Here is a 13,104-nt window from a genome sequence, read left to right as displayed (position 1 = left end):
GCCTGGACTGGCTTTGATCCTTGATCCTCAGATCTCAGCCTCCTGAGTATCTCAGATTACAAGCATGAGCCACATGCTTGTGAGACTTTGGTGCCTGAGCTGGCTTTGAACCACAATTCTCAGATTACAGGCGTCAGCCATGACAGCCAGCTTGGACATTTTCTAATGGAAAATAACGTGAATTTCACAAAGAATAACAAAAAATGAAAATCTACTCTTGAGTCTTCAAGTGAGGGTGTTTTTGCTATGAAAGACAACAGGAATCACACAGCACTCTCTCTCAGTCATGGAGGGAAATGCACAGCTCCTGCTTCTCCTGCTCTGCAGGGCCCAGCTTGCTCTCCCGGCGTCCAGAGCCAGTTTCTGGCACCTGGAGGAGACCCGAGAGCTGATGGCAGCGACACTCATGAACCCCGAGTGGAGGAACACGTGGAGGTCGACTCTGCTCCCGTGCCCCAGCCCCGGCTCCCCACCTGACATGGGCTCCACAGCCTGAGATGCCTTCAAGTACAGCTGGGCGCCTGCCTCAGGGACTCCACCCTACAGAAGGCCATGTAAGTCTTCTGAGGATTCCAGCAAGAAGAGACACACGCGGGGATTTTCAAAGGGAAAACACCAAGCTGTGGGCGGGGACGCGCAGACGCAATGAGATCTTCCGCTTTCCGACCCCGCCTCAAAGCAAACTTCCTCCAATACCAAGGGCCCTGCCGAGAAACTACAACTCCCACAATGCACGGCGGCACCTTGGCGGAAGTGGGCTCCTTTCAGAGGTTCCACCACTGTCAGAACCTAGGTCCCAGGTGTGGCTGCATGTACTGGAAAGTTTCTCTCCCTGGTTGGGGAGCCGAGGTGAATTTCTTCTTCTGTTGTACCCAAATTCCTAGAATCCGGAAAAGACCACCAGAGACCACAGTCAAAGCTAAAAAGCAAGGGTCGTTTATTATGAGTCTAGACTCGGACTTCAGCGGACCCGTAACCAGCAACACTACTAGGCCCTGAACAAGGATTTTACACGGCTTTTATAGGGGAATTCCATTGTGAAAATCATCTGATAGGCTGTTTGGTAACTCAAACCACTGGTCGCTTTAAGATTAATCAGAGCTCAGGTGTCTAACCAGTGAGCATCAAGCTGTGGCCACCTGGGGTTCAAGTACATGGGCCCTGAGCAAGGAAGGGAGGGGGTCATTCCCTGAACACTTCAAATTACTGTTTGCCTCTGGAAGCATTGTAAGACCAAGCAGGAAATAGAAGCGTATGGGGAGCACTAGATAAGCTGACTTGTAATATTTTTATTTTTTTTGTCAGTTGAGGGTCTTGAACTCTGGGCCTGGGCCTTCTCCCTGAGTTCCTCAGCTCCAGGCTACCGCCCAGCCCTGGGTGCCATGGTGCCCCTCCGGTGTTCTGGAGGTTAAATGGACATAAGAGTCTCCAGGATTTGAAAGCCGGGGCTGGTTTTGAACCGCATTCTCAGACCTCAGCCTCCTGGGAATTTAGGAATACAGGCTGAGCCACCGCCTCTGGCTTTGGCTTTTTAATTCCTAGATGGAATAATGGCATTGAGGTTATGAGACTACATTGGTTTTGGTTTTCTTGGAGTGTAAAGTATGTCTCTGTTTCCCTTCAAGTTTTGAGTATCTTCCCTGTCCCTTTGAAAAGATATTTGTAGGCCAGGACCTAAACTAATTCCTGGATAATTTTCTACTGCTCTAATGTTTACACTGGAATAAAATAGCTGGATTGTTATAGTAAGAACCCAGTTTTAGATATAATTTTTTTTTGTGTGTGTGTTTTTGTTGTTGCTGTTTTATAGAACCTCAGCCTTTTCCCAAAATTGGAGGTTGTGGCCTGTGCAGACCACAACCCCGTTTCTGAAACAGCAAATTTCAGTAGTTCTGTGAAGCAGCTTGTTTGCAGGCACAATCAGGGGATGTGGGATCTCCCCCCCCTCCCCCCACCTTCCCCAAAAAACCTAGCCAAATATAAGAGCTGTGTGAGTTGTGTGTTATCCCCACCACGATTCCAGACAGAACATGAAAAATCCAGCATAGAGAAATTGCATTGAAATCATGATGTGAGCCTGGAAATGGGACTGGCGGGAAGCCAAGGAGCCTGGCCTAGGACTGCTTGACCTTGGCTGTGGAGGAAAGAGGAAGACTCTTAATAGACATTGAAATTAAAAATCACTCACATGTTGAGTTTAGGATATTATATTTAGGGTCTTTATTAAAAAGCAGGCTGCTGGGCCGTGAGTTTGGTCTAGTGGAAAAGTGCTTGCCTAGCATGCATAAAGACCCTGGTTTGATTTCTCACTACCATTTATATACAGAAGCCAGAATTGGTACTGTAACTCAAGTTGTAAAGCTCTATTCTAGAGAAAGGCCAAGGACAGAGGTCAGGTCCTCAGTTCAAGCCCCAGGACTGCTGGACTTCTGTCACAAGACCAGGCCCTAACACAGTCAGAGCTTGTACCAAGTTTTATTTTTTTTGTTTGGTTTTTCGCGGCAGGGGGAGGGAGGTACGTGGAACAAGAAATACATGGGGCTTGGCAATGTCCCTGAGCTCTTTAGCTCAAGGCTAGTCCTCTACCACTTGTGCCACACTGCCACTTATACGATGCCATCCACCTTGCTTCTAGGAATTATAAACTTAGGTCAAGCTTACTGTATCTATGTAGATGAATGGGGTTTCATTCCAACCTTCTGTAAAATGTCTGAGCCTCTCTACCCTTGAGAAAGTCCAAGGACACTGCTCAGGTGCTGAGCTCAAGCCCAGGACTGGCACCCCCCCCAAAAAAAAGTGTCATCCACTGCATTATTCAAAACAGGCTCAAAGAAAAACCCATTTTTTTCTTGACCCCTACTTCTAAAAGAGTAATTTTTAGATGCTCCCAAAAATAAATTTCCTCCCTCCCTCTCTCACTCTCTGTCAGAGACCAAGGAGTTAAATGGAACAAAACAAAGACCCTCTAGCCTTGAGCAAATCGCATCTGGTTGAGTCATCTGCACAAAATATTTCTCGGAATAACCGCAGGTGGTTGCTTGGGTTAGCACAACGGCCAAAAGAGCAGCCTGACCCACCCCTAACCTTGAGACTTCTCCTTCTTGTTATCACAGAAACTCTCCATCCCCCCCCCTCTATACTCCCTTCCTTACACTCAGGGTATATAAACCCTGCTTTACTTTTAATAAATGAGGCCTTGACGCGACTCAGATTGTCTCTGTCTTTCTTTATGCGCCTGGTCTCCTTCCTCTCTTTCCCCCATTGGTTTTCTTCTTTCAGGAGGTGCCTCTTCGAGCCGCATGAATAGCTGAACCCGCGGGTCGGGGGAAGTGGCGCCCAACGTGGGGCTCGAAGCACGGTGACCTACCGGACGGCGTGGAGAACAGGGGACCCCGATTATATTAAGGTAGAGACGCCCACACCGCATTGCTCGTGCACCGTGGGAGAGTCTTGAGGTAAGTTCTGCCGTCCCATCAACCATGGGCAAAGCATTATCAAAAGAGGTTTTATTTATAAAAGAAATGAAAGGATCACTTAGGGAGAGAGGAATAAGAGTTAAAAAGAAAGATTTGGTAAAATTCTTTTGTTTTGTTGGAGAAAAGTGTCTGTGGTTGGTCTTGCACGGACCAGACATCCATCCCCTTACCTGGAATAAGGTAGGAAAAAATATCAATGATTTACTCCGTCAGGGAGAGGAAATCCCCGAGGCCTTCTTTAGCTTCTATGGGGTTATTAGAGATATTTTAAAGGAAGCAGAGGAGGGAGGTGACAGTGCTCGCTTACTAGCTTTAACAGAGGATTACCTAACGGAGTCACGTTGCCCGTCTCGCAAAAGCGAAAGTGACAATGAAAAACCTATGGTCACTGGCCTTCGGCCTGGCTCGCGCACTCCCTCTGTGATTGATGAGCCTGTGCCCTCAGGACACCGCTTGGTGTCACCTTTAATCCCCGAAAAAGAGAAACAAGTCCAACCCCCTTTAGAAGACAGCATTAGGAACAATACTAGAAAGAAAAATATGTCACTAAAACCTTATAAAAATATTTATCCTATTATTCCTAAGACTTCTCCTGATAATGGCAGGCTCAACCCCCCTCTGAGGTGGAGCTAGAGGAGGAGGCAGCGCATTATGAGGAAGAAAGATATGGCCCTTTTCCTCTTCCCCAAGTTTCTGCAGCTACACAGACTCCAGAGATAAGGGCCCTTCACTGGCCCACCCCTCCCCCCTATCCAGACACCTCTCTTCTGTCAGCCCCACCACAGGAAATAGTGAGATCATTCTCTGTTCCTCCGGAGGTGCAAGGTCTCCTTAAATCCAAAGACTCTCTCTTGAAACAAGTGACAGAATTAAAAAACGTGCTTCATTTAAAAAGAGAGTTAAGGGACCTCACTTTGCAAATTCATGATTTACAAATGGATCTTGTTGGGGAAGCCATGGTGACTACCCCCCATGCCTCGGGTAACAAGCCCGCTAAAACACCCTCGGCCTCAAAGAGCCACAATAGTAGACTCAGATCCGGGGCACAAACTGTTTCCCTCTCCTTCCCCGTAATTACTCGCTCTAACACTCAACCTCGGGAACAAGAGGGGGAGGGAGGAGAAGCGGGAGAAGAGGAGGCAGACACCACCAGAAGGCAGGAGGAGGGACAAAACCTAGATTCCTCTGCCTCCGAGGAGGAAGGGGGTGATCAGGAGGAGGCAAGGAGAGATTCTCAAATTACATATAGGAGATTGAAGTTTAAACAAATTAAAGAATTACATTCGGCTGTTAAGAATTATGGAATTAATGCCCCTTTTACTTTAACAGTACTGGAGGGCCTCGGGGGTGAGGGACATTTATTGCCTCTTGAGTGGCACAAGATTGTACAGTCTGTTTTAACCAGGAGTCAATATCTAACCTGGAAAGCTGAATTTATAGATAAGGCAGAAAATCAAGCTATTACCAATAAAAAACATACACAAATGGCTTCATGGTCTTCTGATAAAATTTCAGGGAGGGGCAAATTTGCCTCGGAGGAAAAACAACAAAAACTCCCTGCAGGAATATTAACCCAGACTGCTCAGGCTGCCCTGGCCGCCTGGAGAGCCGTGCCTGCTGCAGGAGCAGTTACTACCTCTCTTTCCAGGGTAGTACAAGGCAATAATGAACCATATTCTCAATTCGTTGCCAGACTGTTAGAAGCAGCTGAAAGAATATTAGGTGAGGTAGATACAGATGATATTATAGTTAGGCAGTTGGCCATAGAAAATGCTAATGCAGCCTGTAAAGCTGCTTTAAGAGGCAAAACAAAGACCCTAGATTTAAATGGTATGATTAAAATTTGCAATGATGTGGATTCCTTTGAACATAAAATGTCTAAATCTATTAATTTGGCCATTGGAGCCATACTCCAAAACCAGACTCCACCTTCAGGAAAACTAGGACAAATATCTAGCCCTAAAAACTGTTTTAAATGTGGACAAATTGGACATTTTGCTAGAGAATGCCCTGGAACTATTAAACAACCCAACGTTCCTGGGGCGATTCCCCTCCCCCTTCCCCCTGGCCTTTGTCCTAAATGCAGAAGAGGCCGTCACTGGGCTAAAGAGTGCCGGTCCAAGACCGATATAAATGGCCAGCCTTTATCTGTGGTCTCGGGAAACGGGCTACGGGCCCCAGTAGGGGGCCCTACCTACCCACCACGACAACCAATGACCCCTCCCGCCCAAAATCTGCCTCTGATGCAAACATCGCTGACTCAGACTTGTTCCGAGCCACTGCAGGCAGCGCAGGACTGGACCTCTGTTCCTCCACCACCAGAATTATAACTCCAGAGGAAGGAACAGTTGTTATAAACTCTGGAAGGTTCGGGCCTCCCCCGCCAGGAATGTTTTTTCTTATTATAGGCCGAGCTTCAAGCTCACTGCAAGGACTCTCTGTCATTCCCTCGGTGGTTGACACCGATTATTCAGGAAAATTAAAAATTTTAGTTCATGCCTCTCAAGGCCCTCTTGCCATATCGGCAGGCCAACGCATTGCACAAGCCCTCCCTCTGCCCGTAACAGGACAGTTCCCATATAAGCATCCCCAGCGTGGCAATTCTACCCCAGGATCAACAGATATATTTTGGGTACATCAATTGACAGAATCTCGACCAACTTTAAAACTTTTTTTGGAAGGAAAACAATTCCTGGGTCTTTTAGATACAGGGGCCGATGCTACTGTCATTGCAAAACAACATTGGCCTATCTCTTGGCCTCTGGAACCCACCGCTACCCATTTAAAAGGTATTGGGCAGACTCAAAATACACTCCAGAGTTCTAAAATATTAACATGGACAGACCCAGAGGGAAACACTGGGACAGTTAAACCTTTTGTGGTGGACGGACTCCCTGTAAATCTATGGGGGAGAGATATAATGACCCAAATGGGAGTTATCATGTTCAGTCCTAATGAGACTGTGACTAACATGATGCTCAAGTCTGGATATTTGCCAGGAAAAGGGCTGGGAAAGCATGAGCAAGGAATTAGTCACCCAATTATACCCACCCCTAAAAGGGATAGAAAAGGTGACTCAAAAAATAATTATTACTTTACAAGATAGAGGATTTTTTATATCCCCAGAAAAAATTCAAACCTGCTATCCCTTTTTATTTTTAGGATTTCAATTAGAACCCAACTTAATTTATTCGCAAAAAATTAAAATTAAAAGGGATAAATGTGTTTGCCTAAATGATTTTCAAAAACTTCTAGGAGACATTAATTGGCTACGCCCTTATCTTAAATTAACAACAGGAGAATTAAAACACTTGTTTAATATTTTGCAGGGAAATTCTGATCCCACGTCCCCAAGAAAAATTACTCCAGAGGCTGAAAAGACCTTAATAAAATTAGAAGCAGCTATTACCCAACAAAATATAGCCTATTTTGACCCCAGTTTGCCTCTTTATTTAATTATATTTGCCACCGAATTCACCCCCACTGGTTTACTGTGGCAGAGAGCAGTACCCCTATTTTGGGTACATGCTTCTGCCTCTCAATCTAAAGTATTACCCCCCTACCCCCTTTTAATATCTCAACTTATCTTTATAGGATTAAAAATTTCAGTCAGGTATTTTGGAAAAGATCCCGATATCATAATTACCCCTTACTCTAAGGAGCAAATTAGTTGGCTGCAACAAAGACAATATGATTGGGCTGGGTTCCGGGGTAGTTTTGATACTCACATGCCCCGCGACAGACTTATTCAATTCCTTAATATTACTCCTTTCGTTTTTCTAAAAAATACCTTAATAAAGCCCATCCCCAATACTTTGAACATCTTCATTGATGGATCAAAAAATGGAAAAGCTTCATATGTTATCGATAATGTTCCCCACTTTGTAAATACTTCCTTTAAATCTGCTCAGTTAGTAGAATTATTTGCTGCACTTTGTGTTTTTTGGTTATTAAAGACCCACCCTTTTAATCTGTTTTCGGATAGCCACTATGTTGTCAGAGCTTTACAAGTTTTAGAAATGGTTCAGAAAAAACAAAAAAATGATATACTTTTTTCTAGCAGATTTACCTTGAATAAAGGAAATATTAGAACCCTTGCCTATTATTCTAGCTACATAGGCTTAAGTAAGAGGGCTGCAGTGTCTGAAGCATCCCTTGAGGTTTAAGCAATATTTATCAGATTTAAAAAAAGCTATCCTTAACAAGTCCTGTTCTATTTACATATACGCAGCATTTTTCCTTTAAAGCCGCGCATAAGTCTCCTTGCTGTAGAAAAAGTAAGTCTAATCCTTGTCGATTTTGGAGGACAACTTCTGCCAGAGAGCATCACTGTCAATAGCATCATGCGGAGTGATGACAGGGAAGGCCTCATCATCATGGTTGTTGACCTGTAAAAGCTATCTAAGGATAGCTTAGAAAAAATTACAGCTAGCCTAGAAAAGCGAAAAAGAGAAAGGGAAAAACAAGAATCTTGGTATCAAAATTGGTTCTCCACATCTCCCTGGCTATCAACTCTTTTACCCTCCCTCTTGGGCCCCATTGTGGGACTTCTCCTCCTAATTTCTTTTGGCCCTTGGGCTTTTCAGCGCCTTACGCGATTTATAAAAAATCAAATTGATTCTGCCTTTTCCAAAAACTCAATCTTGGTGCATTATCATCGCTTAGAGGCTCAGGATGACCCTGTAGGGTCCGAAACAAGCACTCCCGAAAGAGGGCTCCAGTTTCATACACTTCTTGGCTGATAAACCCCAAGCGGCTAGAGAGCATCCAATGACGGGATTATTATGGAGCTTACCCTGGGTGGCACAACATACAGAGGCCGTCAAGGCCGGCTCAACAAGGCATGTTGCCAGGAGTAAGGGTCCCTCCATATAGCCTAAGACAGGGTGTTCTCTCCACCTATAGAGACCTTGTTCTTTAAAGGAAAGGGGGAATTGTCAGAGACCAAGGAGTTAAATGGAACAAAACAAAGACCCTCTAGCCTTGAGCAAATCGCATCTGGTTGAGTCATCTGCACAAAATATTTCTCGGAATAACCGCAGGTGGTTGCTTGGGTAAGCACAACGGCCAAAAGAGCAGCCTGACCCACCCCTAACCTTGAGATTTCCCGTTCTTGTTATCACAGAAACTCTCCATCCCCCCCCCCTCTATACTGCCTTCCTTACACTCAGGGTATATAAACCCTGCTTTACTTTTAATAAATGAGGCCTTGACGCGACTCAGATTGTCTCTGTCTTTCTTTATGCGCCTGGTCTCTTTCCTCTCTTTCCCCCATTGGTTTTCTTCTTTCAGGAGGTGCCTCTTCGAGCCGCATGAATAGCTGAACCCGCGGGTCGGGGGAACTCTCTGCCTCCCTCCCTCCCTTTCAAGTAGTAGCATGTTTGCTGAGGCCTCTTCTACTCAGGTACAGCTCAGAACCACTGAAATTATCGATCAAATGAAGGAGCAATGACAACTTTCTAAAGTACGGAAAAATACTCAGCAGCCTAAGATCTGAAGCACAGTTCAAAATCTGCCATTGCAGTATAGTCGGGCAGTATTTCAAACTTTAACTACTAAAAACACAGAAGTGACTTGTGCTTCTGGAAATAAAAGCACCAACCTTCACTAAAAAAAAAAAACACCCCAAAACAAAACAAAACAACAACAACAAAAACAAACTCTCACGCTCTGATCTCACTACTGTAAGTTCAGAAAAAACAAAAAAATGATATACTTTTTTCTAGCAGATTTACCTTGAATAAAGGAAATATTAGAACCCTTGCCTATTATTCTAGCTACATAGGCTTAAGTAAGAGGGCTGCAGTGTCTGAAGCATCCCTTGAGGTTTAAGCAATATTTATCAGATTTAAAAAAATAAATGTCTCAGTTGGGCACAGTGGCTGAGGCTTGTAATCCTAGCTACTCTGGAGGCTGAGATCTGGGGTTGCAAGGCCAGTACAGTCAGGAAATAGCATTGAGACTTGTCTCCAGTTCAGCAGTGAGAAACCCGAAGTGCAGGTATGCTTAACAGGCAGCCTATCATCCGTAAGGGAAAATGCCAAGGAAGAGCAAGAATCCTGAGTTCAATCCCTACTCCTGACACACACAAACTAGAAACAATGAAATTAATTTACATCTAATAACTCAGACCCTTACTCATCAATAACTGATTCCATATTGCTTGTGAGAGTGAATGCTTTTGTGCTTCCTTCACACAGGTGAGCTGCTGCTGTGGATCCAGTCTTGGACATGGAAATAGGCCATCTTCAGCATATCAGCACAAGAAGAAGGTCATTCCAGAATTGTTTAATATATTTGCTTTGAAAACTGAAGATGACATCCAGCTGCTACTTTCTGCATCAGAGGGTAGAGATGTAAGAAGTGGTTTGTTTCAGCCAGCGAGCTTCAAAGAACAGTGATTTCTAATTTGAGTGGGATCATAAGGGGTCAGTCATTCTCCCTGAATTGTTCCAGAACTCTTTCCTATGAGTGATTGTACTAAAAACATCCAGTAATCACAAGAAGGAAAATATTTTGCCTTTTAGAAAGAAACCATGGAATATTTACCTTTCACTCAGTTTACTGAGTGAAATCACCAGTGCTAGAACAGAGTGAAAAGACAATTGATAATTTTCAATGGCTAAGTTGTGATTTCTCAGGTATATGACACAGAATTTATTGAATGCCTTTGAGGTTTAATTTCTTGCCTTTATTTACTTACTTATTTATTTATTGGTTGGTTGGTGGGTTATAGGGCTTGAACATTGGATCTGGGCACTGGCCCTAAATTCTTTGGCCCAAGGCTAGCACTCTCCCACTTGAGCCACTGTACTACTTTCCAGTTTTCAGGTGGCTAATAGGAGATAAAAGCCTCACTGACTTTTATGCCCAGGCTGGCCTGAACTGCAGTCCTCACTTCTCAACCTCGTGAGTACCTAGGATTACACGCATGAGCCACTGGCACCCAGTTCTGCTTCTTTCTTTAAAAGATATTTGTTCCAGTACCTATTCTATGTGCTACTCTTTTTTTTTTTTACTCCCCAGTGTTGGGCTTGAACTCAGGGCCTGGGCACTGCAAATGTCAGTTCTTTAAAGCAGCTTGGTTGTGAAGGGACCCTTTCTTGACTTCCCTCCAAATCCTTCTCCTATAGGCATTGCCCATCTTCAGGAAAAAGGAGTACTTGACTCAACTCAGGGGCTGTAAATTCCCTGATAACAGCTCAGATTACAAGAGCAGCTTAACCAGGTGGAGTTACCAGAATTCCTCCCCCACCCTACCCCCTCATCCTGCCAGAAAACTTCCCCTGTTTCCTTTGTTGTCAGAGCAGTGTGCCAGAAGCCCACCTAGATGATAGGTCAATTCAAACAGCAAAGGCGTCAGTGGTTGCCCTAGCCATCTCTCAGGTAGCTTGAGATTCCATTGGCCCCTCTGTATGGCCAAGCCTAACCATACGGCTAGTGGCCTAAAAAGTAACCTGTGAGATTACAGGGGCTTGCTCTCTCACATCTTAGAGATGGCCCTGACTGGTCAGTACGATTCTCTATGCTAGGCGTAGAATAAAACTCTGTTTAACTCCTGCTTTTGTGTCAGACTTGTTCCTTTGATCACAGACTCTAATATTGGGGGACTGGACCCTAGTAGCTGGCAGGCAAGATAAGGGAATGTGGGATCCCTCCCCCTTTCCCAGAAAGACCTAGCCAAATATAAAAGTTGTGTGAGTTGTGGGTAATTCCCCCCACGAATGTGAAAGATGCAGCATGGAGAAATCATGATGTCAGCCTGGAAATGGGTTGGGAGAATCTAAGGAGCATGGCCTAGGGCCTCTTGACCTTGGCTGTGGAGGAAAGGGGAAGTCTCTTAATAGAGATTTAAGTTAAAAATCAGTCACATGTTTTTTCTAAACCCGTCTCAAGCAGGTCTCGTGTAAGGGAAGGTTATGGGAGGAGATGACTGGTTAATTGCTGGTAATCACTTAGCCTCTGAAGAGCTGTAGCTAAAAATGAAGAGCCACAGCTGAGAAGCTCTAGCTAGTCCAAATCCATCTTGTTAGAACTACCTCCATCTTGCAGACAGCTGGGAGATGATTTCCCCTAAACCCTCCTCAGAAGGATTACAAAGTGCCTTAAGCTATTCGCTCTGGGACTTAGTGGAGACATCGGGAATTCGTCCCCGAGTCAGCAGCTGTGCTTCACAACTGTTTACACTTAATAAAGCAGATAAGGGGTTAAGGAGTCCATCAATGGAAGAGGTAATTAACTATAATATTGTGAAAATGGAAATTCCCCACACTTGTTTGTTCTGTACTGTAAAACTGTGCTGGCTCTGTGCTCTGGGCCTCCAAACTGACTTTCATGGGCGTGGAGGACCAAACTGGAGCTTGCGGTTTGCATTGATCGTGGTCTCTGGTGGTCTTTCGGGGCGATCTCAAAGTTAGGGTACAACACCTCCAATTCTACCTGCTTGGGTAAGTGGTAAGCCTCACGTTGATAGGTTCATTTTGTATGCTTGCAATGCAGGCATCATCTGTCCAGATGATGAAGCAGCATAAAACTATTGGCCAACTATCTGGAGTGGGACTACATGAGGCTCTGTGTTTTCTCACTGTCTCGAACGAGGACCAATGAGAGAGGTGCATGCGTGTTTGGTTTAACACGAATGGCTACCGATCACGCCCGTCTCCATGAGTCAAATCCCCTCGTCCCGGGCTGGAGGGCACCACATTTCTACTATCTGACTAGTGAGGTGCCATTCCCCGTAAGATAGGACCCATGCCCTTTTTTTTTTTTTGAGTCAGCGACATTTTCTGAGTTTTTATTTTTTTGTGGATAATGGGACTTGAACTCTAGGCCTGGGCACTGTCACTGAGCACTCTGACTCAAGGCTACCACCCTACCCTTTGAGCCCCAGCCCCACTTCCAGTTTTCTAGAGGTTAATTGGAGATAAGAGTCTCAGGTTCTTTTATGCCTGGGCTGGCTTTGAACCTTGATCCTCACATCTCAGCCTCTTGAGGAGCTAGGATGACAGGCATAAGCCACCATGCCCAGCCTGTCTATGAAAACTTAAGGAGCTTTTTGCTGCTGTTTTCGTTGTTTCTCAATTTTACCTTTCTTTTAAGTCCCTACCCCTCTCTCTTTGCTATTAGTCTTGGTCTTGAACTCAGAGCTTGGGCACAGTCTGAGAGCACTTGCTGTGCTTTACTTGCCTTTCCTATAATAATGATATGATAAGACCAAGAGATTAGCCCAATATAGTGACGTCACAATTTAGGGAATTATATATATATATGGTCTTTATTAAAAAGCAAGCTACTGGGCTGTGGGATTTGGCCTAGTGGTAGAGTGCTTGCCTAGCATGCACCAAGACCCTGTTTCAATTCCTGGGTTCCACATACATAAAAAAACCAGAACTGGTGCTGTAACTCAAGTGATAAACCTCTAGCCTACAGAAAGGCCAAGGGCAGAGGTCAGGTCCTGAGTTCAAGCCCCAGGACTGCTGGACTTCTGTCACAAAGACCAGGCCTTAACAGAATCAGAGTTTGCACCAATTTTGCTTTTTTTGTTTTTGTTTTTTTGGACTGTGGGGGGGGGCGATGTGGTACAGCAAGACCCTGGGGCTTGGGCACTGTCCCTGAGCTCTTTAGCTCA

Source organism: Megascapheus bottae, chromosome 29, assembly GCF_031878675.1.
Source record: "Megascapheus bottae isolate mThoBot1 chromosome 29, mThoBot2.hap1, whole genome shotgun sequence".
Classification (NCBI taxonomy): domain Eukaryota; kingdom Metazoa; phylum Chordata; class Mammalia; order Rodentia; family Geomyidae; genus Megascapheus; species Megascapheus bottae.
Note: the sequence above shows the minus strand (reverse complement) of the source record.